This window comes from Lissotriton helveticus, chromosome 2_1, assembly GCF_964261635.1.
Source record: "Lissotriton helveticus chromosome 2_1, aLisHel1.1, whole genome shotgun sequence".
In the NCBI taxonomy this organism is placed as follows: domain Eukaryota; kingdom Metazoa; phylum Chordata; class Amphibia; order Caudata; family Salamandridae; genus Lissotriton; species Lissotriton helveticus.
This window is the reverse complement of record NC_136059.1, coordinates 1,522,271,790-1,522,299,105: the sequence shown is the minus strand read 5'-3', so window position 1 is coordinate 1,522,299,105 and position 27,316 is coordinate 1,522,271,790. Positions and strand designations below refer to the sequence as shown.

The following is a 27,316-nucleotide window of genomic DNA, read 5'->3' as shown; positions in this document are numbered from 1 at the left end:
TGAAACATATCCTTTTTTCCACTGCTACTGATTCTAAAGCTTTCTCTCATTTCTGATTCAACAAAATAGCAAGAGAGTAAACGTTACCCTCATTTCCGGAGACTCACTTCCACTTCAACACTTTGTTCATATTTATGTCATGCAGTTTACCATTCTGTTCTCACTGCCTGTCATTTGCTTCTCCTTCCTCTTCTTGTCTTTTCTATCCCTCTCTAAAACGTCTCTGATTCTTGAACCTCTTGGATTCTCCAGATTCTATGTTGTCCTCCTGTTGAGATCTCATCTACTCCCATTTCTCTGTTCTAAGCCCTACTCTCTGTATGCTCTTTGATTTTCAAAGTTTCGCACACCTCACATTCTCCAGTATGAATTCCTTGTGAATATCTATTCCAGAGATCCCCCCACTGTCCTAATCCTTATTCTAACTTCTCGTTGAGTGTAAGATAGCTCTAGATAAACTATTTGGTTATCCAAAAAATGTAATTACCCCATTTTCTCTATACTACACTGTATCAGATTATAAACAAATAAAACAAGCATATTTTACTCAAAACCACAGGCTACATTATGTTTTGAAAACTGTGGCTTTGTGATAAATAGAAGATAGATGCTATTCTTTGAAATCCGGTACAAAAGGGGGTGGTAATGGACGGAGCATCTGAACCAATCAAACACTCACACCCAGTCAAAAGATCTGGGTTTAATCCATCACCGTTCTTTAGCCCACTCTGCCACCCCAGTTCAGACATGGCTATATGCAAATCAGTCTGACCCTGTGCCTCATGGGAACAGTGCAGCCCGAACAGCCAAGCCATGCCTTCCCTGGACCGGAAACAAGCTTCCGAGGACCGGTTTCTGGCATTCCAGCCGTCTTCAGCCCGGCTTGCTTGAATCCAGTGGCAAAGTGAGCAAGGGACTCACGTCTGAGCATACCCTGCCACACTTATGGCGGCCAAAAGCGGTACAAAAGGGGGTGGTAATGGACGAAGCAATCCGTCCGTCACCACCCCCTTTTGTACCATTCTTTGAAATCCTTCATAAACCTCTGGACATTCTATGTTACAAGAATTCTTTTGGTAGATGCAGACTGCCGAGCATTTACTTTTACAGCTTCTATATCCAGGGCAGGACTGGCCGTAGCATGTACAGGGCACTGGGCATTTTCCTGGTGGACCAGAAGGGTGGGGGCCAGGTTTTGGCCCGTGGGGGTTGTTTTTGTTACAGAGTAGTTCTGTAATCTCAGTGCCCTGTAACAAAAGAGGCAGCGGTGCGCAGGAGAGCTGGAGGTTCTCAGTAGCATTCTCCACCCTAACTCCCCAAGACCCCCCCCCGCCCCCCTCCCCCCCCGCAGACGTGGTTGACAGGGCTGGTTTCTGTTCCGAGTCCGGCTGTGTGAAGTGCCCCAAGGAATGGATGGCTCTCACCACTTTAAGTGTACCTAGCAAAAGTCTTAAAATTGTTTGGCAGACCTCTTTTTACTTCCCGAGACTCTTGTTCCACAGGAATCAACTCACAGTTTTAGACCCCAACGTTACATGTATTCTTGACATTGGACTGTGGGTGGTGTGGGCAGACGCATGCAGCAGTGGACCCTTTACTTCAAAAACAGCCCTCAAACCGTAAAGTCCACAGCAACCATTGCACTCAGAGTATGTTGATTAGAAGATGTCAGCATAGAAACTCACATGGAAGAACTTAGCTTTGGCTTTATTAGCCACCAGAGGCCAGGTGCAGATGAAATGGTAGATGAAACCTCAAAGCTGATCATGAATGCGTGGTTCCCTACAGCAGCTGCGGTCTCCAGGTTAATCAGGGCTCCCATCGCAGCAGTGATAAAGTATCCCAGCTCTTAAGTCAGCAGCAGGAAACCAGTTTTTCAGTTCCACAGAAGAGTACCGCTCAGACAAAATGCTTGCACTGATAGATGTTTTGGTGCAGTTCCTGAAAACGGGATGCTAGGGGACCCTGCATCACATGGGTTGCTCTTGTCATCACTCTTTCATAGGTGCTCACTTTCTCTAGCAAATGTCAACACAGCGATCATGCTAGACTTCTCCTACTCAGCAGTCTCTTCTCCTTCAAGGCACGGCACACACCTTCTCTTTCTCAGAAAGCAGACAGGCTTTCAGTTTCTAGGCAAACCCTCAGCTCCTCCAGGAGAAAGTGCAATCTTCAGGTGATGTACCCTCACTTCTGAGACAGAAGGCCAGGTCACAGTCCTTGGAGCGCTCCCTTCTTTGGTCATCAAGAACTTGAAATTAGAACATAGTGGGGTGGATTGAATTCTTTTTGTATAAACATTTTCTAGACAGGGAGTGTGGATCAACTGTCTACATGTTCAGAACTGGTGTGGTTGGTTCTCTTTCAAATGTAATTGTCTGGTAGTTCTTCAGACACAGCCTGGCAATAGCTACACAACAGTTAGCAACAATGCTGGGCCCAAGCAGGAGTATCCAAAACAAGGGCAAAATGCAGTGTGATATCTATATGGGTGGCTTGCATCAACATCAATGAAGCAATTAAAGAGACAGACAAAAGGACAGGCACTATCTGGACACTTAATTAACTTTTACAACTGAAACTGAAGTCCTACCGCTCACCCATACCATCTAACAAATGGCAGAGCTCAGTAAAAACTAATCAGTAGCCTTTTGCTAACAAGGCTCTTAATAATTTCCAAGGGAAACCCTGTTCCATCCTCTTTCCCTTCAGAGTCTAGATCGCTACCCTCCAGCCATAGGAATACACTTCCACTCTCTGAGGAACCTGTGATCACCTCTCACTTGTGCCATGCTAGACCAGGGCATTCAACAAAAAATTACCACCCCAGTGAGATATATCACAATAATTCCACCAAAAACAAAAGAAAACATTGTTATTCTGATATTATGTAATTTATGCAGTATGATTTATTTAAAAAAAATTATTTACCAGTATTCATTAGTTCATACATAATGGCATACAATGCACAAGAGGAACACAATTCTAGACCAAAATGTTGTATGTTCCTTGTAACAGCAATGGATTAAAACTAATCAGCGCTGAGACAAACTGCTGCCTGTGAAAAGAGAGTGCAGGTGGTGGAGAAGGTAAAACAGAATCAGAAAGCTTTTTGGAGAAAAACTGACAAGTAATTGGGAAGTTGGCTACTAGAGAAAATGTATTTTGGGAATGTTCCCAAATATTCAAACTGTGTCAAGGGAGTGAGACCCCATTGATCCTCGTGGGGAGACTATCCTTATGGTTAGTTTCTTTGGGAGAGATCCATCATCTTGCTTGGCAGCAATTTTGTATTGGTTGCTATGTATATTTGGAGCCAACCTTCTCCAGTCCAACTTTACCTTGATGTCATGTTAAGCCAGGCACCATCTAAAATGAATCAAACAGGTCACAATACTCAGACTCACATCTGATGCTTTCTGTTTTCCAAAGATTGGACGTCTAGCCAAGCGGAGTTTGTGTTGCCTCTCATTATAATTTTGATATTTCAGAGATAGGTTTGTTTTTTGCTTCTATCAATCAGATGGCTAACATTTTCACAGTCGGGCATGTGTGGGAGTCAAGTAGGAACATGAACACATTACAGAATAAATACTGCCATAGGTGCTGGCAAGGAAATTACTGTAGAGTTTAACTCCAAAATTGCCCATCAGTCTTAATACCAACCTCCAGACTACATTAGCCTGTTGGAGATAGGATGCCATATTTAGGGGACGCCTCCTGCTCTGCCACTTTCTGCGACCTCTCCACAGGCATCACTTAGGAGCTCATTTGCTCTCTGAAACCCCCACCTCCAAAAGAAATATGTAATATCGGAATCACTTGTTATCATGCTACTCACAACAACTTTCATCAGTACTTCCATAAAGACCTCCTCCAAGACCTCAGACTTTAATAGCTCCTCTGTTTAAAACTCTTAGCACTGACCCTTAGTTCATAATCAACTACAGATCTCTCTCCAACCTTTTCCATATAAAATTATACTCAACAAAGGGGTCATCTCCCAGTCAGATTACAACAGAATAACCTCTTCAATTACTTCCGGGCTGGACTCTGCCCACTGTGGGGCTTATACATATTAAGAAAAATGTACTCTGTTCTTTGAGCCAAGGTCTGACATGTGCTTTGATCTTACTTAATATCTGCATGGCATTAGGTCAAGTCCAAATACTTTATTTCGGCAGCATGCCATAAAAGTTATCCTCATTCACATCTCATTGTAAATACCATAAAATAAATTATTATAATTAAGTATTTAAAGTACTCCAATTATCTTTGAGAAGTTAAAAACCATTAGGATAAGACACGCTTCAACTTTTAAAAGATTACAACATAATAAAAACATATAATACATAATTATAACATCTTTATGATTAATTGATTTGTCAAACTCTATAAAACCCCAATACGGCTTCATGACCTTCCGGCCAGTGCTCTTCCCCTGATGCGCCACATCTGTCCTAGAAACTTGGGAGCGGCACAGGCGTCTAGCGTCCGATTTTCAAATTTGCATGCCGCCTAGTAATCTTGTGTGCCTATTTCCCTGCAAATAGGTTTTAGCCACTTCGATCTAGGTCATGCATAAGCCGAACATGCATACATAACGGGAGGCATGGGTTCTGTGTGGGAGTTGCACCCAGGGCAATTTCTTGTTGCTAGTGTGTTGTTATGCCACCCACTTTTGAAAGCATGCAAAGGGAGAGAGTAGAGCCTGAACTAAATATACAGCTTCCAATCAAGTGGTATTAGGATTAGATCTAAGTAAGGCTCCCAGTGGCTAGTTTGCTTATGAATTCTAAATTCCATAGGTAGCCTCCCCCTGGAAGTTTTCTGGAAGGCTATGTCTATGACCCAATCCCAGTAGTGACGTTTAAATTTGCTTCGTAGCAGCAGGGATATACTAGGGTTGTCCCAAGCTTCCTTTAGCCCAATATCTGTTAGGAGCTTCCTTATATTGTGCAACCAGCTGATCTGTTTTTGACAAGGCAGGTTACGTATATCAAGGCATTTGGGTAAGAAGAAAGTTCCGGGACTGCTCTGATTCTAACCCAGAACAACAAGGGGCTCAGCTTAGCAATGTCATTAATCGGTCTCCTGCCCATGTCCAACATTAGAAGATGAAGTGGAGTGCTCTGGGGTAGCGATATCAGGTTCCTCTGAAATTTGTGCTTGTATCTAGTGAGGTCCTCTAAGTTGTCAAAACCCCACAATTCTGACCCGTACAGGGCAGAGTTAGCTGCCTTTGCGTCATAGACTTCTAAGGCCGCGGCTATTGGTTTGCTTGTTGACAGACGATGTTCCTGCCCTAGTACCCCTATTATTTGTTTGTGTTTCAAGGCCATCTTTTGGACATGAAAACGCCAGGACATTTTCTCAGACAGTTTAATACCTAGGTATTCAAACATGTTCCCTCTTTCTAGCGGTACCCCTCCCAGTGATGGTCTGCCCCTATAAGATTTATGGGGATTTAAGGTCATAAATTTGGTTTTGGAGATGTTTATCATTAGGCCCCGCATATCACAAAAGAATTTGAATCTATCTAGGAGTAACTGGAGCTGGCTCAGGGTTTTGGACACCACCAAAGTGTCGCCTGCGAAGAGAAGGGTCACAATCTGTTCCCCACCTAAAGTTGAAGCATAGGCAGGCTTTAGGGAAATAAATCGTACTATATCATTCATGTAAAGTGAGAAAAGCGTGGGCGCTAGAACGCATCCCTGCCATACCGATGGGGATTGCATCAGTGAGTTGCTCCTGTGTACCCCACCTCACTCCGGTGAAGTTGTCTTCTTGTAGCCTTATGACTAAGTTAAGAATTTTGATTGGGGTTGCCATATCTTTAAGTACCAGCCATAACTGCTGTCTTTGGACTAAGTCGAACGCTGTCCTCAAATCGATAAAGGTTATTAACAGGCTACCCTTCCCAATGACCACAGTTATCCAATAAAGGAGGAGATGCCGAAACACCTGGTCGACTGTCCCAGTTTTTTCCCTGACGCCAGCTTGAAAAGGGGTTAAGATAGCATTTTCGTCAACCCACATCTGTATTTTCTGTAGGAGCGCATGGCAAAATACTTTTGAATTGCATCAATTAGGCTGATGGGCCTATAGTTAAGGCGGAGATCTCTATCCCCTTTTTTGTATATGGGAAGCACCTCAGCCCCTCACATTGAACTCGGAATTGGAGTGCCTCTTGCTATGGCGTTCGAGAACAATAAAATGTAAACTTGAGCTATCAGATTGAAGGAGGTCCCCTGGTATGCCATTGAGGCCTGAAACTTTTGGCTGAACTATTCTACCAATGGAGGCTTCAATATCCTTAATGGAAAAAAGGTCACTGCCTGATGACTCAGCTGCTGTAAAGACTTCCCTGGACAGTGATGGTATGTCATTTTCTTGATAGAGTTGGTGGAAGTGGTTATACCAGGCAAATGGCAAAATGTAGTTTGGAGGAGATGGTACTCCTGCTTTGTCACCCCACACAATTAATGCTCAAAACTTCTTTCAGTCCCTTGCTTCACAGGCTTCCTTGATTTGCGCCAGATTGATTCATCTCACTCTCTTTCGGCTTTTTGTAGGGATGACTTATATTTCATCCTTGCAGTTCTACTGTCTCCTCTATCTTTAGGTTTGATTGTCTTCGATAGTTGGAAAAGAGAGGATACACTCTTTTTATTAAGCTAGGTTGTGGGATCCCTTTTGGCGTTCCTGTGTGCTGGCTGGTGCTGGCCGGTACCTGTCTACAATAAAGTGTGACCCTGGTCACTTAAAGAGGTCTGTTTGGGCATTAGTTACCTCGGATGACACTCCTGTTTTCTCATATAGCAGCTCTAATTTAGTCAAGCCTTCCAACAGATCTTTGTGCAACCCAGAAAGTTTTGTTTTGTGAAGGATTATCTTACACCACTTTGGATGGCTGCAATTCCTTTGTTAGCTGGTGAGCCGCGGTCTGTGTGCTAGGTCCCCCCCCCCCCCAGACGCTCTCTTACTTAAACCAAGTGGCTTATGGTAGCTATCTATGGTTTCTTCTACGGACATGTTGATGACTTCACCCCAAAGCTTCAGGTCTATCATGATGTAATCGATTCAGCTCGGCTGTTTAACCTATTAAAAGTGTAAGTGCCTGTTCTATCTGAGCTTGTCCTTCTGTTTGCTACCCTTAGCCCAAACTCTAGGGCTAGGGCTTTTACTTGGAGTGCTACTTGGGACCATTTATTGATCGAAGGGAGATCTAATAGGGGGGACAGAACACACAGTGTCTTCCTCGCTTGACTCAGTCACATTACTTCTGTCTAAAGGTTTCAATATGACATTCAGATCACCTGCTATCAGCAATGGGTTTTGGATGAATCTTTTATCCAGCAATTCTTCTAGTTGTTTAATGGTGGCAGATGGACTACCCTCCTTGTTCCTTTAGCATATATGTTATAGATATCTATGGATTTACCTTCGCGGCCCTTCAGGCAAATCCCCATTATGTCTGGGCTGTCTGAATGGAATAGTGTAATCTTACAGCCCAGAGATATTTTGACCCAGATTAGCAACCCCCCAGCTGGGCAACGTTTCCCTGTTGAAACTGCAGGACAATAGTGGCTGACATACCCTGCCTTACGCGTGGGATCTAAGCAATATGTTTCTTGCAAAAGACAGATGTCATAGCCCTCCATAAAGTTGTTCCAATGAGGGAGGGACAATGTATTACTTAATACTGCCAGGTTCCGGGAAACAAGCCTTAAGTTCACCTATTGGTCTGGGCAGGCATTGGTCACCTTATACAGGCTTTCTATATTTCTGGTGACGAGACCCACTAACCTATCTGGAGCTGCTAAACTAGTGTCCAGAGTAGGTCCCTTACATGATGTTGTCCCTCTGCTGTTAGTTTCTACTTGATCTCCACTTATCCCTCCACTGTTACATAATGGCAAACTATCTTCTCTATATGGACGACTTATAAATGATGGATGCTCGATCAGGTGAATCCAACAGTCCCCAGGGTCATATTTGGGAGTCAATTAATTACTCCTGTGGTAGAATCTAGACTGGGGCAATCAATTGTATTTGGACAAATTGCTTTTTCCTGGACTGAAGGCAAGCGTCGCTTGAATTGGATGGTGGGCATACCAGGAGGACAAGTTTTAATGACGAGGGATATCACATTTTCAGCCAAGTCTCCATTTTTTAGCAACAGCTCTATGCTATGAATAGGAGTTGTGAGACTTATGTCGTCTTGCCCTTAAAATGTTGTCTCTTATAAGTGATCGGTACCCCTTCACATGTCCGATCCAATGTAGTGCTTTATTTTTTTATGATTCCTCGCCCTCGTACCTGTTCGAACTTGCTAATTTGGGTATGTTTGCCATATAGAATATTTTATGGGGCATGTTCTTTGGGCTCTCCTTCTGTGTGTGAAGATATCTTGCTTGGTACCGCTCCCTTCAACTGATTATGGCTGTATGCCCCAGGAAGTCCCAACCTAGCACTGGTGAGTGTAGGGGGGGGCAATCTAGGTTTAGGGGATGGCTGGATAATCTAGCCTATCAATTGGTTTGTTAACCTGGTTCGTATTGCTCGCACTGCATTTACAAGAGCTGAAGCTGACTACCAGAATTTGTTTCACTAACACTGCAAGTTCATCTATCATGGATCTCAAGGCCCCCACCTCCGGCCTAAGCTCTCATCAATATGCTTCAAACAGTACCTAAATGCCCTGGCTTCCATACATAAAGAGCTTAGAGTTATGGCCAGCCCAGCCTCTTCCGGGCTCTGACAGGCGCGGATGGGCCCGCCCCTTGCCTGGGCTTTGCCTGGGCATGGCCCGCGCTGCGGGACGCGACCCATAGATTTATGGCGCTCCTGCACCGAGAACAGCATGGCGGCCCTGCCTACAACCAGCATCAGTCTGGGAGATGGAGTCTCGTCTGGGCAAGGTGGTCATGAGTCCCGCGCTGCAGGCTTGGCCTCTCCATTTATGGCACTTCTGCGCCAGGAACAGCTTAGCCGCCTGCCAACAAATAGCGGCAGTCTGAGAGATGAAGTCTCCTCAGGGCAATTTGTTTGTGGGTCCAGCTCTGCGGGGTTCGGCCCGTAGATTTATGGCGCTTCTGCGTCGGGAACAGCTTGGCGGCCTTGCCTACAACCAGCGGCAGGCTGGGAGATGAAGTCTCTTCTGAGCAAGGTGCTCGTGGGTCCCGCGCTGCCAAGCTTGGTGGTCCTGCACTGCCGAGCTCGGTCAATAGATTTACGGTGCTCCTGTGCCAGTGACAGCTTGGCAGCCCTGATTACAACCAGCAGCAGTCTGAGAGATGAAGTCTTCTCTGAGCAAGGTGCTCATGGGTCCCACACTGCAGGGCTCGGCCTGTAGTTTTATGGCGCTCCTGCTACAACCAGCGGCAGTGTGGGAGATAAAGTCTGCTCTGGGCCAAGTGCTCGTGGGTTATTAGGCAATGTTGATCTCAAAATACTAGCCAACCAGCACTCACTGCCATGCACAGCACAGATTAATGTGGCCAGAAGGATATCAAAAATATGTCTGTTTAAAGCGTCGCTGTCGAGGCACGTGGGAATGCTCAAACTATGGCAGCCAGTGCTTAGCTCTCCGGCCGCTCCAGACATTATTAGAAGACTTTCTTCAGATTCCTTGTTCCTGAAATATTCCAGTGAATTATTTTGACACTCAGAACAGTGAGGGGGTGGCTTGGTGAGGATTTTACAACCATGCACTAGTCTTTAATGTCGCATCTCATTACTTACCACCTCTGTTTACACACCGCTGCCGCCATTTGCTGTTGAATTCATCTTACAACATGAACTTGGCGTGTTTTGGTTCTGTTTGCTACTTCACTTGTCCAAATGGCTTCTCCCTAAATTTACATTTTTAGGAAGGCTCTTGACTAAAGCAATTCTATCTCTGCAATGCTGCTTCCTTGTCTTCTTCTTCACTGAAGACGTGAATGACACCACATAATTTGCTGCACTGTTGCTGAATTCTCCCTTTCACGGCTTGTTGCAGTAGTTTCCTGCTCACCTCTCTAGCTTAGCATTTGTCTGTGGACTTTGCTGCCAAGTTAGGATTATTCACACCTGGTACTACCCTTATTGTTTTCTTCAGTAGCAAGTTCTATAGATTTCTTCTGAATGAATAACCAAGTTCCCATCACATCTGAATCCTTTGCTTGGCCTACCCCTCTCACAAATCCTTGTAAGGAATCGACTTGCAATATTAATAAAAGGGCTACGAGGGATCCAGCTTCTCCTACACAATCTTCACTCACTTTAATGTTGGAGAATATTATGGATAAAATTAAAAATTTTAAACTTTTTGTAATGAAAACCCATGCTGCCATTCAACATATTGAAGAAAAATGATTCACCTTGGAATCAAGAGTTTCCAAGGTTGAGCAGAGAATTAGGTCAGCACAAGAAATCTTGGCCAAAGAAGTTCTTAAAGAAACAAACTGAAGACTTAGAACACAGTAATCGACTTAACAATCTGCAAATTTATGAAAATCCTGAAGGTACAGGACATATTAGCATTTCCAAAACTCTCTATCCCCAGAATCTATGGATTACATGATGTTTTTGAACTCAACATACAACACGCCCATCAAGTTGGTTTAATGTTCACTGCCAAACCACATTTTAATCTTCCAAGAGGTATCATCACCTTCTTCCTACAGAACTCAGATTGAATGATGGTTCTCTCAGCTGCAAAACAATGAAAAAAAATGATCTGATCAGGACAGAAGATATTCTTTACCCAGGATGTAGCGTGATCAACCGCTAACTAATTGGATTTGTGCCTGGGTTTAACATCCATGAATGCCGAGATTTTACCTTATCCACCATTGTTTCTACAAGGTCACTCACAAAGACAAAACTTCCACTTTTGACTACCCAGAAGATTTTTTTAAATCCATCAATTTCCATAAAGAGGAGGAGATGGATCTTAGCAAGACTTGACTATTTTTGTTAAGAACAGATTAACGAATGTCATGTTCTCCTATGCCATTTCATTTGTTGAACACATTTTTCTCATTTAATAATTATTGATTAGCTTTTTCTTTTTTCTTTATAGATCCCTTGTTTATCCCTACCAATTGGATTGAAGTTTTCCATGTTTCCTTATGTTTCCTTTCCCTCATATCAGCATTTGTACATTGTCCCATACATTGTCGGCAAGTGTATATACTCCCTTCTATTATGCATCTTTTTATAAATGATCTGTAGTTTTAATCTTTCACATTTATTTTCCACTTCTCCTTATCTCTGTTCTTATTCCTTAATTATTTTTACAATATGTCCATGGGACTGCTATTGGGTGGTCTAAATGACACCTCCTCCCACTCGTATTGTTCTCATTTGTTTTCTGTTTCAACTTACATTTTATGTTTAAAGTTGTTTGGCTTTCTGCCATCTTCTCTTTCTTCATCATGGGGAGATTATTTTTCTCCCTTCTCATCTTTGTCTCTTTATTTTCCTCTCGCTTTCCTTCTTTTTCTCTTCCTTATCTCGTCTCTTTCTTCTTCTTCCACATTTTGAGTTGTATTTTGATTTTTCTATATAGTGTCAAAATATTGTTGTCTTGTTTTTTGTAACTATTGTATACCTTCACTTTGTCGCCCACATGTTTAAAAGTTGTTGATTATTTAATATGAGTGATTCTCGCACTGTAGAATGTAAAAGGTTTTCAAACCCCAATTAAACGGCAAAGAGTACTCACTCATTTATCTAAGCTCAAATGCAAGATTGCCCTGTTGCAAGAAAGTCATCTTAAAGAAAAAGATATTGTTTCACTCCAAAAAAAGCTGGGATAGACAGGTCTTTTGTTTCTCCGCACAACATAACAAAAAGACAGTTTCCGACCGAAGGCAGGAAGGAGCAGTTGAGCCGGGGGTGGTACCGGTTAACCCGACGTACGGAACAATTGGAAGCAAAGGAGTATTTTCAGCAGAAGGGACGCGCTTGGAAATTTGCTGCTTACCTCGACTCTGCCGTGAGGGGAACGGCTTGCTCTCCATCTGGGTGCGCCGTGAGGGGAACGGCTTCCATCCCTCGCTACTTGCCTGGTGACATCGCTGTGAGGGGAACGGCTGGCAGGAGGAACTACACAGCCCACACTCCTTTGCCTGGTGCGGCACAGGTGACGCCAGAACAGCGACGCCTCTCCCCTGACATAAGCGCTCCCGCCCCACGCAACTTGGGACACGCTTGGAAATTTGCTGCTCACCTCGACTCTGCCGTGAGGGGAACGGCTTGCTCTCCATCTGGGTGCGCCGTGAGGGGAACAGCTTCCATCCCTCGCCCACTTGCCTGGTGACATCGCCGTGAGGGGAACGGCTGGCAGGAGGAACTAAACTGCCCACAATCCTTTGGCTGGCGCAGCCCAGGTGACGCCAGAACAGCAACGCCTCTCCCCTGACATAAGCACTCCCGCCCCACGCAACGCCCGTCCTTGCCCGTCATAGACCGACAGAGGCCGGGCTGGGCCACATTATTTACAGCTGGTTATTTAACAAGGTACTGTGATAAGGACCATATTTATGGACTGTGTTGGGATGGGGTACAGGTTGTCTTGGATCACCCTGCATGAAGTTGAAAAGGGGGAATTTGTGATTCTATCACTTGCTTGACTATTAGCGGAGTGGCTACAGTCTTCCTCTCTCTCTGTTTCGTCTATGCGGTAGCTCTTCTGGAATATACCACTCTCTTGTTTGGGCTAACGCTAAACAGCTAATAGTAGGGGGAAGAATCTGCGCTGTTGTTATTTATAGGCTGTATCACTGTGTAGGAATTGATATACCTGTGCCTAATACACAATGGTAGGACGGAGGGCTAAGACAGGTACTGCTAAATCGATCCCAAGTGCCGCTGCTACCGTGGTCACCATGGAACCATTTCTAACAAGAGAAGCTGCGGTTATCGATAAAGAAATAGAATTAACCCATAGGCGCCTATCCCGCTCGCCTTTATCCCGCTTGCTGAAACAGCATAGCCTTAATCAGGGGGATGCTGAGGCGGGCGCTCAGGATGATTTATCTTCATCCTGCTATATTCAACCAAATAGCAGTCCAGGAGCACCACTGGGGATATCACTCCCATCTCTGCCACCAGCTTCCCTAATTCCACTATCCCTGGCCATCCACATTGCTAACCAAGTAGATCATGTTGGGCCCTTTTTACAGGGGGAAAAGGCGATACCAGCAATAGTAGCAGCGCCCAGACTTCAAGATACTCCTCAAATGTCTGAACAAAAGAAGGTGGTTCATGCAGGTGAAGCCAGAATAGATAAGGGGGTGTTGCATTCAGGAATTAAGAGAAAGTCCCAGGCAACTGGGGGAAATGCAAATAAAGCAACACCAAGCATGAAGAGTATGACTTCCAACTGCCCTGTATCTCCGCAGTGTTTGGACATAAAGGAAATTTTGGATTCTTTTCAGTCAGTACTGATCTCATTGTTGGACTCCAAACTGGAACCCATAGTTAATCGTTTAATGCAGATTGAATTTAGCATTAATGCTATAGCGTCCAATTCTCCCATAGATCCCTTAGCTTTGACAGTTCCCCTAACTGTACCACCAGGAGTCCCTTCTGCGCCCCTAGTACTTTCAGTCCAAGCCCCAGTAGCAGCAGTTCCAGTAGCACCAGATGGACTGCTTAATTTAGAGAAGGGAAAACCTACTTTGGCCCCAGTTGGAATTGATAATGGAGTTTCTGGAGGCAGGATTGATCGTCTGTTATCCAACACAAGAAAGGGAGATCGGGCCCAGAACCGAAGTAAGAGCCTCAATCCTGTAGTCCAGGAGAATAGCAAGGCTCCAAATAAGGTTCAGAGGGAGTGTTTCCCTAGGATTGACCTGCCACCAGATGCCTTACCTTATGTGACAGTTTGGGCCAATGTGCCTCAACTGCCACAGCGGACAACATAGGATTTTACTCAACTTAAGAACAAAGGGGCATATTACCAAGCAATAGCGATAATTATCGCTATTGCTTGGTTAGAGAGAAAATTTTACCGCTAAGCTGCGGCGATTTTTACCGCAGATAAACCTTGGTATTACCAAGGTTTATCGCAAATGCGATAAAAAACGGCTGCAATGCATGAATATCGCTGAAAAGTCAGCGATATTCATGCATTACCGAGCTAATGCTCTTAGCCATGTTATCCACCTCCCATTGGATAACATGGCTAAGAACTTCTCGGGGGCAGGTGTTAGCTTTTGGAGATATTCGCGCTTAGCGCGAATATCTCCAAAAGTTGGTTATAGGAGATAGCGATGTTAGCGACTGTTTCCAGTCGCTAACATCTTGCCACGCCCACTTTGCATGTCATTAGTGATAAATATCACTGACATGCAAAGTGGGGGCCAAGATGGTCGCTATCTCCTACTAGCTGTCGCTAACTGGTGTTAGCGACAGCTAGGTAATAGGGAGATCATTTTATCTCCGCTTTCTTGGCTTTTAAAGCCAAAAAAGCGGAGATAAACCCGCTTGATAATATGCCCCAAAGTGCTTCACTGGATGAGTCATAATACCATCTTGGGCTCAAGGGTAGGAAAGTACATCAATATGGTGCGAAGAGTGGACTGGATTGGTAGCAGTAAGAAGGTGGGTGGAGGGGACTGTGTAATTGTGAACTTTAATAGGCCCCATATAGCTGAGAGGCTTCTTGCACCAAATGATACTGGCCGAGGCAGGGGTCCTATTTCAGTCATTTCGGCACTATCTCTAGAATATTTTTATTCCCCTGGTCAATATAGACGCCAGCCTTTTTGTCACAGCTAGCCATCCCCTGTACTACATCCTGCTCATCTCCCCACAGCATTAGCATACTGCACTGGGGCCACGGGAGTTTGTGGCGAGAATAGCGTAAATGCTGGCACAAATTCATTGAACTTGCTCACCCCGCCCATTGATCTAATGAGCAGGTTTTCCCTTCTCTCAGATTTGGAGTTTTGCGATTGACTGCTGGAGAGTTCTTTAGGCCCTGGGGGTGATCTAGAACCTAAGAATGACACCATCTGCCCAAACCGCCCTGTAGACGAGGATAGTACACTAAAAGTACTTCAGAGGCAACAAACTTCTAATATTATATCCTAGAATATCGCTGGTTTGGCAAGTAAGTTCTTAAACCCCTCATGGTTATCTTTTATTAGGCAATTTAAAATCATTTGTCTACAAGAAACCTGGCTTGTGGATCAGAGCTTACTACTGGAAGGTTATAAGGCCTTTTTCTCCCCGGCAATTCCCTCAGCAACAGGGAGATCAAAGGGAGGATTGGCTACTTATATTTTGCTGGCCCTAGAATGCTGTATCCAATCATTATACACCACTGCAGTTTCACAGACGCTGGTTCTGAGAAGAAGGGCCCATGTGTTGGGTCTAGCTAATTTTTATAACTCAGTCACTAACGAACAAGGGTGTGGCAATATCCAACAGCTGGGATCTTTACTACACTTGCTGGGTAGCAAAGTTGGGAGTAACATTTTAATTTTGGGAGATTTTAATATTCACCCCTGTGGAGATCCTAGGGTATCTTGCTTGAGAGAGTTGGGATGCTCACGGGTGGAAGAGATTCACTTTGAACATAGTACCCAAGGGGACAGTTTGAATACTATCATGCAGGAATCTAATTTGTTATCTGCCTGGTCCCTAGTAGATGAGTGTTGTCTTATGGAAGTGCCAACATTTAAGGGGAAAGGGCGGGGCACGATTTTTGATTACATTATATTTTCATCCCCCTTATATTATTTTCTTGATAATTTTGTAGTGATGGAGAATGTTCATAGTGATCATAACCCCCTCAGTATATCATGCTCTAGTCCTGTCCTATTTGCCAAAAATTTAGTTGCACCAAGTGGTGTTGTTCGACCCACAAGTGGAAACAGGCAGCTAAAATGGTCACAGATATCTCCAGAGGGTTTCTATGAAATTATCAAGGAGGTCTGTGAAGAGGACATAGCGTCTTGTAATTCAGCTGGGGCTACCCCGGATACTATTATGAGTGCTTTTGGTAATATTTCTCGTATAATAGGGGATCTACTAACTGCCCCACGAAGCAAAAAGGTTAGCCTCAAACCAAGATGGTTTGATGCTGCATGTACACAGGCCTCTAACAACCTACATAAGGCCCTTAAAGGAATTCATAGGAACTGTATCCTGATAAAGGACATGCGATCGGCCTACAAAAAAACACTGGCAAATAGGAAATCAAGCTTGAAAAAGATGGCCTGGATGGAGTTGATTGAGGCATCTACAATTAAAGATAGCGCTAGGTTCTGGGGCATAATTAACAAACCAATAGTAGATAATGGGGAGGTAAGCGCTTTGGGATCACATATTACTGAGGAGGAATGGGTCCCTTAATTTACAGCGATTTTTGATGATCCGAATCCCGTTATATTCTGCTGGTGGCCCAATTATAGTTTGTACACAGGGAGAGGTTGAAAGGGGTATTGTTGGCCTAACTTGCAAAAAGGCACCAGGGCCTGATGAAATACCCCCTGATTTATTCAAGTCGGACTCTGTTTTTTGGGCACCAAACTTAACCTCTGTACTTAATGCTGCGGCCATGGTGGGATATCCTGGGTCCTGGGACACTTCTACCATAGTTCCCATATTTAAGAAGGAAAGCCGGGATAGTCCCTATTGCTACCGCCCGATCTCGTTACTCGATTCAATGGTTAAGGTGGTGGGGCGGGTGTTCTTGGAGAGACTTACTACCTGGGCAGAGGATAATGATATTTTAGCAGACATTCAATATGGGTTCCGCCCGGGAAGGTCCACGGTAGCCCAGTGCCTTAACCTGACAATGGTTATTAGCAAATATACAATTGCACGGTCGGGAACCATCTACCTGGACTTCATGGATATGTCCTCGGCATTCGATTGCGTAAATCGGGAGAAACTGTTGCAGTCCATGAGGGCCATGGGAGCTGACTGTAGCATTGTGAATTTCCTACAGGATTTACACCATGAAGCCATTGCTCAGGTGCCGTACTCTGAGAACATGGAGGTTTGTAGGCTGTTTGCTCTACGGAGGAGGGTGCGACAAGGATGTATTTTAGCACCCTTCTTGTTTAACCTTTATATCAATGATCTCAACAAGGTTTTATCGGCTGCAGCTGTTGACTGTCCATACATAGGGAGACGCCCACTTAGAATTCTTTTATATGCGGACGACGCGGTTCTTATTTCAAGAACTGCTAGGGGTCTGCAGTCACTTTTGGAACTTTTGGAACTTTTATGGGAGATCGGGATTTGACAGTCAACAACTCGAAATCATTTGTCATGCAGTTGGGGGCTCGGAAAAAATCCCGCTATCAGTTTAGAGCATGAAAAACAGAAACAGTTGGCTGGACAGGACTATTAACACAAAAATTATTAATTTGCAGGCACGTAATCAATTTGTACCACGTGGCCACTGGATTTATATTCCAAACACATTTATTTATCTTTTTAAACTAGAATTCCCAAAAGTTTCAAAAACAAGAGCACAAACAAGAAATCGTCAGAACAGTTGGTTCATGTACACAGTATCTACAAATATACAAATATACAACAGTGCAGCATATCCAGCGACGAATCAAACAAAACTAATCATGACACACCAAAGAAATAATGAACAATATACAGTGAAACAAATAAATTGCAATTATGTACAGTGCATAATTAGTCCATAAGCAAAGAAAAGACAACCAGTCCTTAGAACTCAAAAACCAGGGGACAGGCGGTATACAGGTGGAAAGTGGTGCCTGCCTGTCTCCCAAAGCCTGTGGCCGAATGAGTCTGTGGGGTTGCACTGCTAGGGTCCAAAGTCAGGAAATAATTTATATCCTAACGGCACCCTTTAAGAATTGCCACAGGGTGGAAGTGTCGACGCGTTTCGAACCTAGATGTTGTAGGTTCTCTTCAGGACAGGGACTGGGGACGGTGATTCTGCACAGGGGCACAAAGACTGCCGTAGTGTTGGTAACTCTCAACGCACAATTAATTCTGTGGAAGGCATGTTCACAAGCTGAAACCTCAGTGCCCGCCGCGCGGTGCACACTCGTAATGATGGGCGACTCACATAATTTTAGCGCAGATTTCGTGAACTGAGTGGGAGGTTAAATCACGTGAGCGCCCGGTAGCTGAATCGAATTCAAGTCAGACCGGCGGTATCGTTTACACCGCGGCCGGTCGTGTAAAGGGAATCAATCCGTCACTCCAGGCAGGATTCGAATCCTGCCTGGAGTGACGGATTGATTCCCTTTACACGACCGGCCGCGGTGTAAACGATACCGCCGGTCTGACTTGAATTCGATTCAGCTACCGGGCACTCACGTGATTTAACCTCCCACTCAGTTCACGAAATCTGCGCTAAAATTATGTGAGTCGCCCATCATTACGAGTGTGCACCGCGCGGCGGGCACTGAGGTTTCAGCTTGTGAACATGCCTTCCACAGAATTAATTGTGCGTTGAGAGTTACCAACACTACGGCAGTCTTTGTGCCCCTGTGCAGAATCACCGTCCCCAGTCCCTGTCCTGAAGAGAACCTACAACATCTAGGTTCGAAACGCGTCGACACTTCCACCCTGTGGCAATTCTTAAAGGGTGCCGCTAGGATATAAATTATTTCCTGACTTTGGACCCTAGCAGTGCAACCCCACAGACTCATTCGGCCACAGGCTTTGGGAGACAGGCAGGCACCACTTTCCACCTGTATACCGCCTGTCCCCTGGTTTTTGAGTTCTAAGGACTGGTTGTCTTTTCTTTGCTTATGCACTAATTATGCACTGTACATAATTGCAATTTAATTGTTTCACTGTATATTGTTCATTATTTCTTTGGTGTGTCATGATTAGTTTTGTTTGATTCGTCGCTGGATATGCTGCACTGTTGTATATTTGTATATTTGTAGATACTGTGTACATGAACCAACTGTTCTGACGATTTCTTGTTTGTGCTCTTGTTTTTGAAACTTTTGGGAATTCTAGTTTAAAAAGATAAATAAATGTGTTTGGAATATAAATCCAGTGGCCACGTGGTACAAATTGATTACGTGCCTGCAAATTAATAATTTTTGTGTTAATAGTCCTGTCCAGCCAACTGTTTCTGTTTTTCATGTTGCCAAGATCCGGGCTGGGCAGATGTAGGATCTAAAACCTTCTCTGTTTCTCAATCAGTTTAGAGCAGGCACAGCTATGATTCCATGCACTGATGTTTTTTCTTACCTGGGCATGGTTTTAGATCATAAACTTACCTGGGTCCCGTTAAAACAGAGAAAAGAGGGGGAGGAGCTTCGCGCGATTCCAAGATGGACGCGTGAGCTAAGGCCTCCCGAGACCCTTTCCGCCTCCCGCAATTATCCTGTGAAGGATCCTGATTATGACGACGGGTACTTTTTATTGATGCCCTGCTGATGTCCATGTCTTTTTCAAAAATCGATTTGGCCGCCGGATATCGGACTTACTGCATTCTGGCATTTGGGGCCTACATCGTACGCCAGCCGGGGGCTTGAGTCCCCGAGGTACCCAGGTGGCAATTGAACAACAACGGCTGATGAGCCACGCCGTCTGCCCCTGGTGTACTTTCGGTTTCGTTTTTGGTCGCTGTTGTGAACGCCCAGTCGCCGATCGGCGCTCCAGCTCTGTTCTCGCTGCCGACCTTCAGCCAGCGCTGTGTCCCTATCGTCTCGCCGGTCCGAGCTTGCCAAGACGGAGATCGTTTTGGCAAAATTCTACAGATCCCGTTGGAGCTCATTGCCCGTTATGGCGGGCAGGGCGGTCATCGAGAGGCGCACCGCTAGAGGCCCGTCCCGAGGGGGGGTCGCCCAATCTCAGACCATCGATCGATTTACTCGACCTAGGGGCTCCCCGGGCGGGTCGAGTGGTGCCCTAGAGGAAGCTGGTGATGGTACTCCTGAAAGCGAGGAGCCAACTCTGAAGGACATTATGGGCGCTATTGCGAGTGTCCAATCCACCATGGGCCAGCAATATGAAACCTTGGCGGCCAAGATAGATACGGTGGCAATCGATGTCACCCTCATCAGAGCGGACCTGGGAAAACCAACGAGCATGTCAAATCCCTTGATATCAAGACGGCTAGTTTGACAACGGATGTCTCGGATCTCCAGACCACAGTCCGCAATCTTCGGTCTACTTGTGATCTGTTCACCAATCGGCTGGAAGATTTCGAGGGCCGGGCCAGACGCAATAACGTCCGCATCGTGGGTGTCCCGGAGAACTCTACTGATTTGCCTGTTGATATCCTGGTGGAGGACCTCGTACTGAAACATTTGGCACCAAAAGGTTTAAGTAAATTCTTTGCTGTGGAGCGAGCTCATCGTGTCCCGGGTGGTAAGCCGAAGTTGGGTGCCGCTCCGCGGCCCATAATTGCCAGGCTTTTCAATTTCCGTGACAGAGACGCTATCCTACAAGCTTCACGAACGAATGGACCCACTAAATTTGAGAACGTATCGATTGGTTTTTACCCGGACTTCACTCAGGCAGTCCAGAAACAGCGAATGGGCTTCACGGGTGTGAAGAGGCGCCTCAGAGAACTGGGACTGAAATATGCTATGCTTTTCCCGGCCCGCTTAAGAATTGAGCATGAAGAGCGTGCGTTCTTCTTCGACCGCCCCGAGGTGGCTAGTGACTGGTTGGACACTTTATCGACGCGCCATGAGGGCCCGGAGACCTCGAGAGGCGCTGAGGGAGGTTTCGAGGACCAGGAGCAGTGAGTCTACATCGGCGAGCCTGATTCTATGGCAGTGGCTCAGAGACTATGTCCTGTTATGGTGTGCATGCCCGGAGGTGGGGGGGTTTAGGGGATCTTCCTCCTCTGGGGACTTTTCTCTCTTTCGTGTAGGTTAGTTTAATGGGGCGACAGGCACACTGCAAGTTGGGGTGGCTTTTAGGTCTACCGCAGGGGTGCAGGGAGGGGGGTTCGAGTTTGATGGGTTCCCTGGGGGTGGTGGGGGGGTTCTTTTCTCTTTGTTTGTTTCTAGGCTGTGCTTTGTTTCACATTTGCTATCCTGTGGCTGTTTCGGGGTGGGGAGGGCGGTCCTTTTTCTTCTGGGATGGGGGGTAGGGGACTTAGGGTGTTGAGCTGGAATGTTAATGGTCTGGGGGACAGGATAAAACGTGGGATTGTACTACAATACTTGAAGAGATGTTCACCGGATGTGGTCTTGCTCCAGGAGACCCACTTGGTGGGCAATACATGTCATGCACTGAACAGACGAGGTTACCGTTTGGTGGCTCATTCCGGCTTCACCTCTGGATCGAGGGGGGTTGGTATCCTGGTTAGGAACTCCCTCCCCCTGGAGATAGATGACACGGTGTTGGACGATAGAGGCCGTTACGCAGCTATTCTGGGGAGATGGGAAGGGAAGTTGATTTCCATACTGTCTATTTATGTTCCGCCTGGCCTGCAGTCTACTACCTTCGCCGACTTGGGTGAGGTAATTCAGGGTTTGCCTGATGGATTGCTAGTGGTGGGTGGCGACTTTAATTCTGTGGTGAATGGGGAGAGTGATCGTAGCCCCCCCAGGCTCCTCCCTACATCGCAGCTATGGCTGCGGAAATTCTTGGATGCCTTTGGGTTGGCAGACTGTTGGAGACAACTGCACCCTGGCTGGCTTCAGTATACTTTCCACTCGGGAGCCCATGGAAGTCTCTCGAGACTTGATTATATCCTCGTGCCGGTGGTGCAGTTGGTCTCGGTGCGTGAAATCAAGCATTTGGCTAGAGGAATTTCGGATCACTCTCCGCTATGGCTCCACATCGATATACATCTGGGGGCTGGGGGCCGGATTGCCCCGATCAATCCATGGCATTTTCAGAACCCCAAAATCAGATCTGAGGTGGTCAAGTGTATGAACTTTTACTTTACTGAAAATGAGGGATCGGTGTCCTCCCCGGTCTCCCTATGGGAGGCTTATAAAACTGTGATCCGTGGTCAGACCCTGTCTTTGGTTGCTGGTGAGAGGAGGCGCAAAAATGAAGAGGTGGAGAACTTGGAGTCTGAGATTGCCGTATTGGAGGAACGGTTGGAAGCTGGGGTTACACCCGAGAAACTGCATGTCTTGGCTCTTAAGCAATCTGATTACAGGGCCTTGGTGACTGACTCGGCTGAGGCAATGAATCGTGTGCAGCAGGGGCGTCTGTATGATGTGGGTGATAAAGCGGGGAAGTTGCTTGCTTGGCTGGATAGGCGAGACAGAATGAATCGTGTTGTGCCTGTAGTTGAGACAGTTGATGGAACGAGAGTCGTGGACCCGGTTGGGATAGTTGAGGTGTTTGCCCAGCACTTTCGGGTTGTGTACGCGCCGGTTTCGAACATGCCGGAGGAGGACTCGCACCTTCTGCTTCGTGATCTTGAGTTGCCTTGTCTCTCGGAGTCGGATAGGGTATTACTGGAGGCTGACTTTTCCATTGATGAGGTTGCGCTCGCTATACGCTCCCTTCGCTCGGGGAAGGCCTCTGGTCCCAACGGTATACCGGTTGAGTTATACAAGCTATGCCCGGATAAAATGGCGCCGTATCTGCTTAGTATGTTTGCGGCATCGCGAGACCTTGGAATCCTTCCCAGGGACCAGAGGCTGGCCTCTATTGTGGTTATCCATAAAGATGGCAAACCCCGCGAGCGCTGTTCATCATATCGCCCGATCTCACTTTTGAATGCTGAACCCAAACTATTGGCGAAAATTTGGGCAAACCGACTGCTCACGGTGATTAGCGAATTGGTTCACCCTGATCAGTCTGGTTTTATCCCCCAACGCAATACTGCGCTCAATCTTTGTCGTCTTCACGGCACCATCGCGAGGGCGGGGTCTCTCAGCGAGCCGGCCATCTTGGTTTCTCTCGATGCCTCGATGGCCTTTGATACGGTTGAGTGGCCATATTTGTGGGCTACTCTTGCCAAATTCGGTTTTGGTCCGAAGTTTATTGCGTGGGTTAAACTCCTGTATAAGCAGCCGTTGGCGCAGGTTGTGGTTAACGGTAGGGCCTCGGAGCCCTTTGTTCTCGGGCTGGGCACGAGGCAGGGATGTCCTTTGTCACCGCTATTATTTGCACTCGCGCTCCAGCCCCTTGCCGCCTGGCTCCGTTGGGAGCCTTCACTAAAGGGTATTCGGTGGTCCCCTGACTTCGAAGATCGTATATCATTGTATGCAGATGATATTTTATTGTACCTGACGTCCCCCCGTAAGTCACTAGGAGTCCTCTTTGATGTTTTGTGTTCCTTCGGACGTAACTCCGGGTTGGTTATCAATTGGTCCAAGTCGTGTATCTTCCCGCTGACCGGTGATCCTCTTTCTCTGCCCCGAGTATGCCCGATCCCGGTTTCTAGTGATGGCTTTAAGTATTTAGGGATCTATATTTCACTTGACCCTGTGATACGCTATGAGCGTAACTTGTTGCCTCCACTCGCCCGGCTTCGGTCGGACGTCGCTGCATGGTGTGGTCTACCCTTGTCCCCCCTGGGACGGGCGGCCCTGTTCAAAATGATGTCTCTCCCCCGTTTTTTGTATGCCGTACAAAACACACTTGATCTAGTGCCGGCTAGCTACTTTCGTGAAATCGAGTGCCTCCAGAGAAAGCTAGTTTGGGCTGGCCGACCACGTATTGCGTTGGCTAAGCTTATGTTGCCCTGGTACGATGGGGGCATAGCGTTACCTGATATAAGAAGATACTACTGGGCATCTCAACTGAGCGCTGTGAACCATGCCATGTACGGTCCAGTCCCGAATCCTGCATTCGAGATGGACCGGTGGCTGTTACCCGGGGGAGATTACTACAGGGCTCTCTACTCTCGGGGCGCTAGAAAAAAAATTGACGGGACCCACTGCAGTGGCTGTGCGGGTGTGGGGCAGCGCGAACGCGGCTACTGGATGGGTAGATAAGCTGACCAGGGCGACCCCTCTATTTGCCGCGGAGAGGCTTGGTGAATTGTGGACGTCAAAGGGTTTCGATAGGTGGGACTTCATCGGAATCAGCAAGGTAGGTGACCTCTGGGTTAAGAATAGAGTTAAGACCTTTGCTGAATTGAAACAGGAATACAGTTTGAATGACTCGGAATATTTTCGATACCTCCAGGTTCGTCATGCCATTGGGTCGGTTTTTCCGGCCGGTTCTGATATCCCGGAGAGCTCCCCCCTGGAAGACAGGGTGCTGGACGGACATATTCCAGACAGCACTATCTCCCTTATTTATAAAAAACGTATCAATACTCGATCGGACTTGCTTGTTCGGCTTCGTGGTACCTGGACTGACGATGGGCTGGAACTGGATGATGAGGATTGGCAGGCTGCGATATCCTCTCCCAAAGAGGTCGCGATTCAGGCGCGTCTGCGACTCGTTCAGCTGAAGATTCTGCACCGAGTCTATGTCACGGGTCCGCGATTGATGCATATGGGTTTTTCTGAGGATGGGCTGTGTCGACGTGGCTGTGGTATGATTGCTACCTTCCTCCACATCGTATGAGAATGTCCGGAAGTTGTGTCTTTCTGGACTAGAGTGCATGCGGTGATGAGTGAGGTGACGAATGTTGAGTTGCTGCCTGAAGCCAGGCGCTGTCTCTTGAACATATGGGAACCGAACGATTGCACTGTTGCTCAGACTCGGTGGGTCACGCTGGGAAACATGGTTGCGAAAAGGGACATTGCACAGTTGTGGGGATCTCAGAGGGCACCATCAGTTTCCAAGTGGGAAGAAAATATGGACTGGTGCATGTTCAGAGAGAAGATTGTTATGTCTCCCGTGGCAGGCCCAAAACATGGGGTAGGATATGGGACCAATGGAACTCATACCGTGGGGAGATATGTGATCCCCCCTTCACTGGTCCCCCTGACACTCCTTGTTCTCCTTGAGTATACGTTTCGGCTCCCTCCTGTATCACATTATTGATATGTTTCTGGCTCTGGGTCCCCCTTTCCCCACCCCCTCCTTTATCTCCTGGAGGTTCTCCTGGTTTTCCATATTGTCTTTGATTGCCTCTCCCCGTATCATATGGAACAGACACAACAATTTAGGATGCAGCCTCGTTTTTCTCTTTCTCTTAGATATTTTTGTTTGCTTGTTTTAAAAAATGAAACCTTTCCATGTCTTATCGTTATAGATTTGTCCAATATCGTGCACCATTGCTGCCGGACCCCTGGTTGTCGGCTGATGAGCTGTGTACTGCTATACTGCCTCTCTAGTATGTCACTGGCCGGCCCAGAGGGTTGTAGGCATATAATTGTATTTTCTCTCTTGCTAAATAAAGGTTTAAAAAAAAAAAAAAAACAGTGAAAAGAGGGAGAATTGATGAGACTGAATGGTGCTACATTTGATTTTGCCTCAAAATTAGGTAATAGACTAATTGAGGGATTAATGAAAATATAGCATGCCAGAAGTGTTGCAACTGCTGCTTATGGAAGTGAAATTTGGGGTTATAGTAGTCTGGACCGATTGCAGGTGACGGAAAATAAATGTTTAAAGCGGGTGTTAGGAGTGCCTGGCGGTACAGCTAATTTGATAGTGCATGAAGAACTAGGCATGCCCTTTCTGTGTGATACTCTGGCCTGCGTCCTATTATTTCTTGGTTAAATATATGGCTAAATGAGCACTTGCTGATGACGCAACAAATTTTAAAAGATTGCATGAAACTTGATAACATGCTGAGAGTCCCGTGGTTTCAGTATATAAAACGAATGCTGGGAAAACTTAATCGCCCAAATCTTTTCAGCAACCCCGATACAATTTGTAAAAAAGATATATGATTAATTAAGGAAGCTTTCTTTACTCTGAAATCACAGGAAAGGGAGGAGATCGAATTGTCTAAACCTAGTGTGCGTAAATTTGTTATGTTGAAAACCACACTAGGGCCTGAGCCATATTTATTGGGGGCCCTTACAAAGTATGACCGCTATCTGTTGACCAGATTTCGTTTAGATCTATTTCATCTCCTGCTTGCTGTACCAAGGGGCCGTGGGAAAGGCCAACACTTAGCACCCTGTGGTTGCGACGGGATGTCCCCACAGGATATTTTACACTTCATGTTTTAATGTACGTTTTATGATGTCCCTCGGAATTACTTTTTAATTCCTGTTTTAAAAAAGATGAACTTTATACAGGCTCGGCCAGCTCTCCTGTTTATTCAGCTACTGAAGGAAGATTGTGTCCCTTTTATTGTCGGTTTTTTAAAGTCTGCAATCAAGTCTAGGGTCAGTTATGATTAATTATTTTTATAATTATGTCTTGATTTTAAATCTGTAAATAAGAAATGTGTGTACAATTATTATGTATTGGGGCTGCTAACGATTATATGTTGTCTGTTTGTATTTGATGTATTAATGACTAAATCTGTACTGTAGGGCTGTGTTTTAGCATACTTTTATGGTTTTGAATTGTGAAAAACCAAATAAAGTTTATTTTGACTTTGACTTTGAAAAAGGGCGTAGTAGTCCTTTTCCATAAATAATCTCTTGATTTTGAATCTACTATCACGGATGATGATGGCAGGTATTTATTATTAATGCCTAAAATTATCCATTTCTCTACTTGAAATGTTTATGATTCTACAGGTTTTGATGTACAATTTTGGGAAACTTTCTCTACTCATCTATTCTCTTGTCCTGCTGATAACGTAAAAGAGGAAGGTGACTGGGTGACTGTAATCAATTAATGGATCCTTTCATAAACAGACGTTCCCTAACTAAACATATTACAAACAAAATGTAATGCTCTTTTAAAAACTGAATACTCTCTCAGGAGTTAGTTGATGCTTGATGAACTTTCAAACCCGAAGTTATTTTTATTTATATTTTACCCTGTGACACGTTCCAGCCACAGGATCGATCAAATATTTTTGAACCATAATATTTTGCAATATATGGTACAGGCTGATAATTGTTCTATCCTAATTTCTGATCATGTTCCTGTCATATTCGATTTAGACATCCTGCCATTTGGATCATGTTTTAATAAATGGAGATTCAACAATATATTATTAACTGGTAAAACGTTTGTTAAAAATGTGCAAAGTTTAGCACTGAATTCTTTTGCTTAACCCCTTCGAGGCTTGTGACGGAACCATTCCGTCATGCCTCACGGTTGAGCTGTGCGGATGACGGAATGGTTCTGTCACGACCACACCCGCGAATGGAATGTTCAGCACCGGGGGAGAATCGGCACCGCAGGCAAGGTGTTAATCTTACTACTGCAATACATTTTACTTGAGATGCATTTAAAGCAACTGCCATAGTTTTTATTATTGACTATGTGGCATCTAAGAAATGTACCTCACTCAAAGAAACTACCTTGTTACTTAAAAATATGCAATCTCTTGAACACTAGC

The 27,316-nt window shown here is 45.6% G+C and overlaps 1 protein-coding gene across 1 annotated transcript in view; it reads right to left on the bottom strand.

Annotated features, from left to right (window-relative positions):
- LOC144818753 (alpha-2-macroglobulin-like) overlaps window positions 1-27,316 on the bottom strand; it is a 1,363,397-nt gene that overhangs the window by 1,185,763 nt on the left and 150,318 nt on the right. The gene's annotated exons all lie outside the window — the stretch shown is intronic.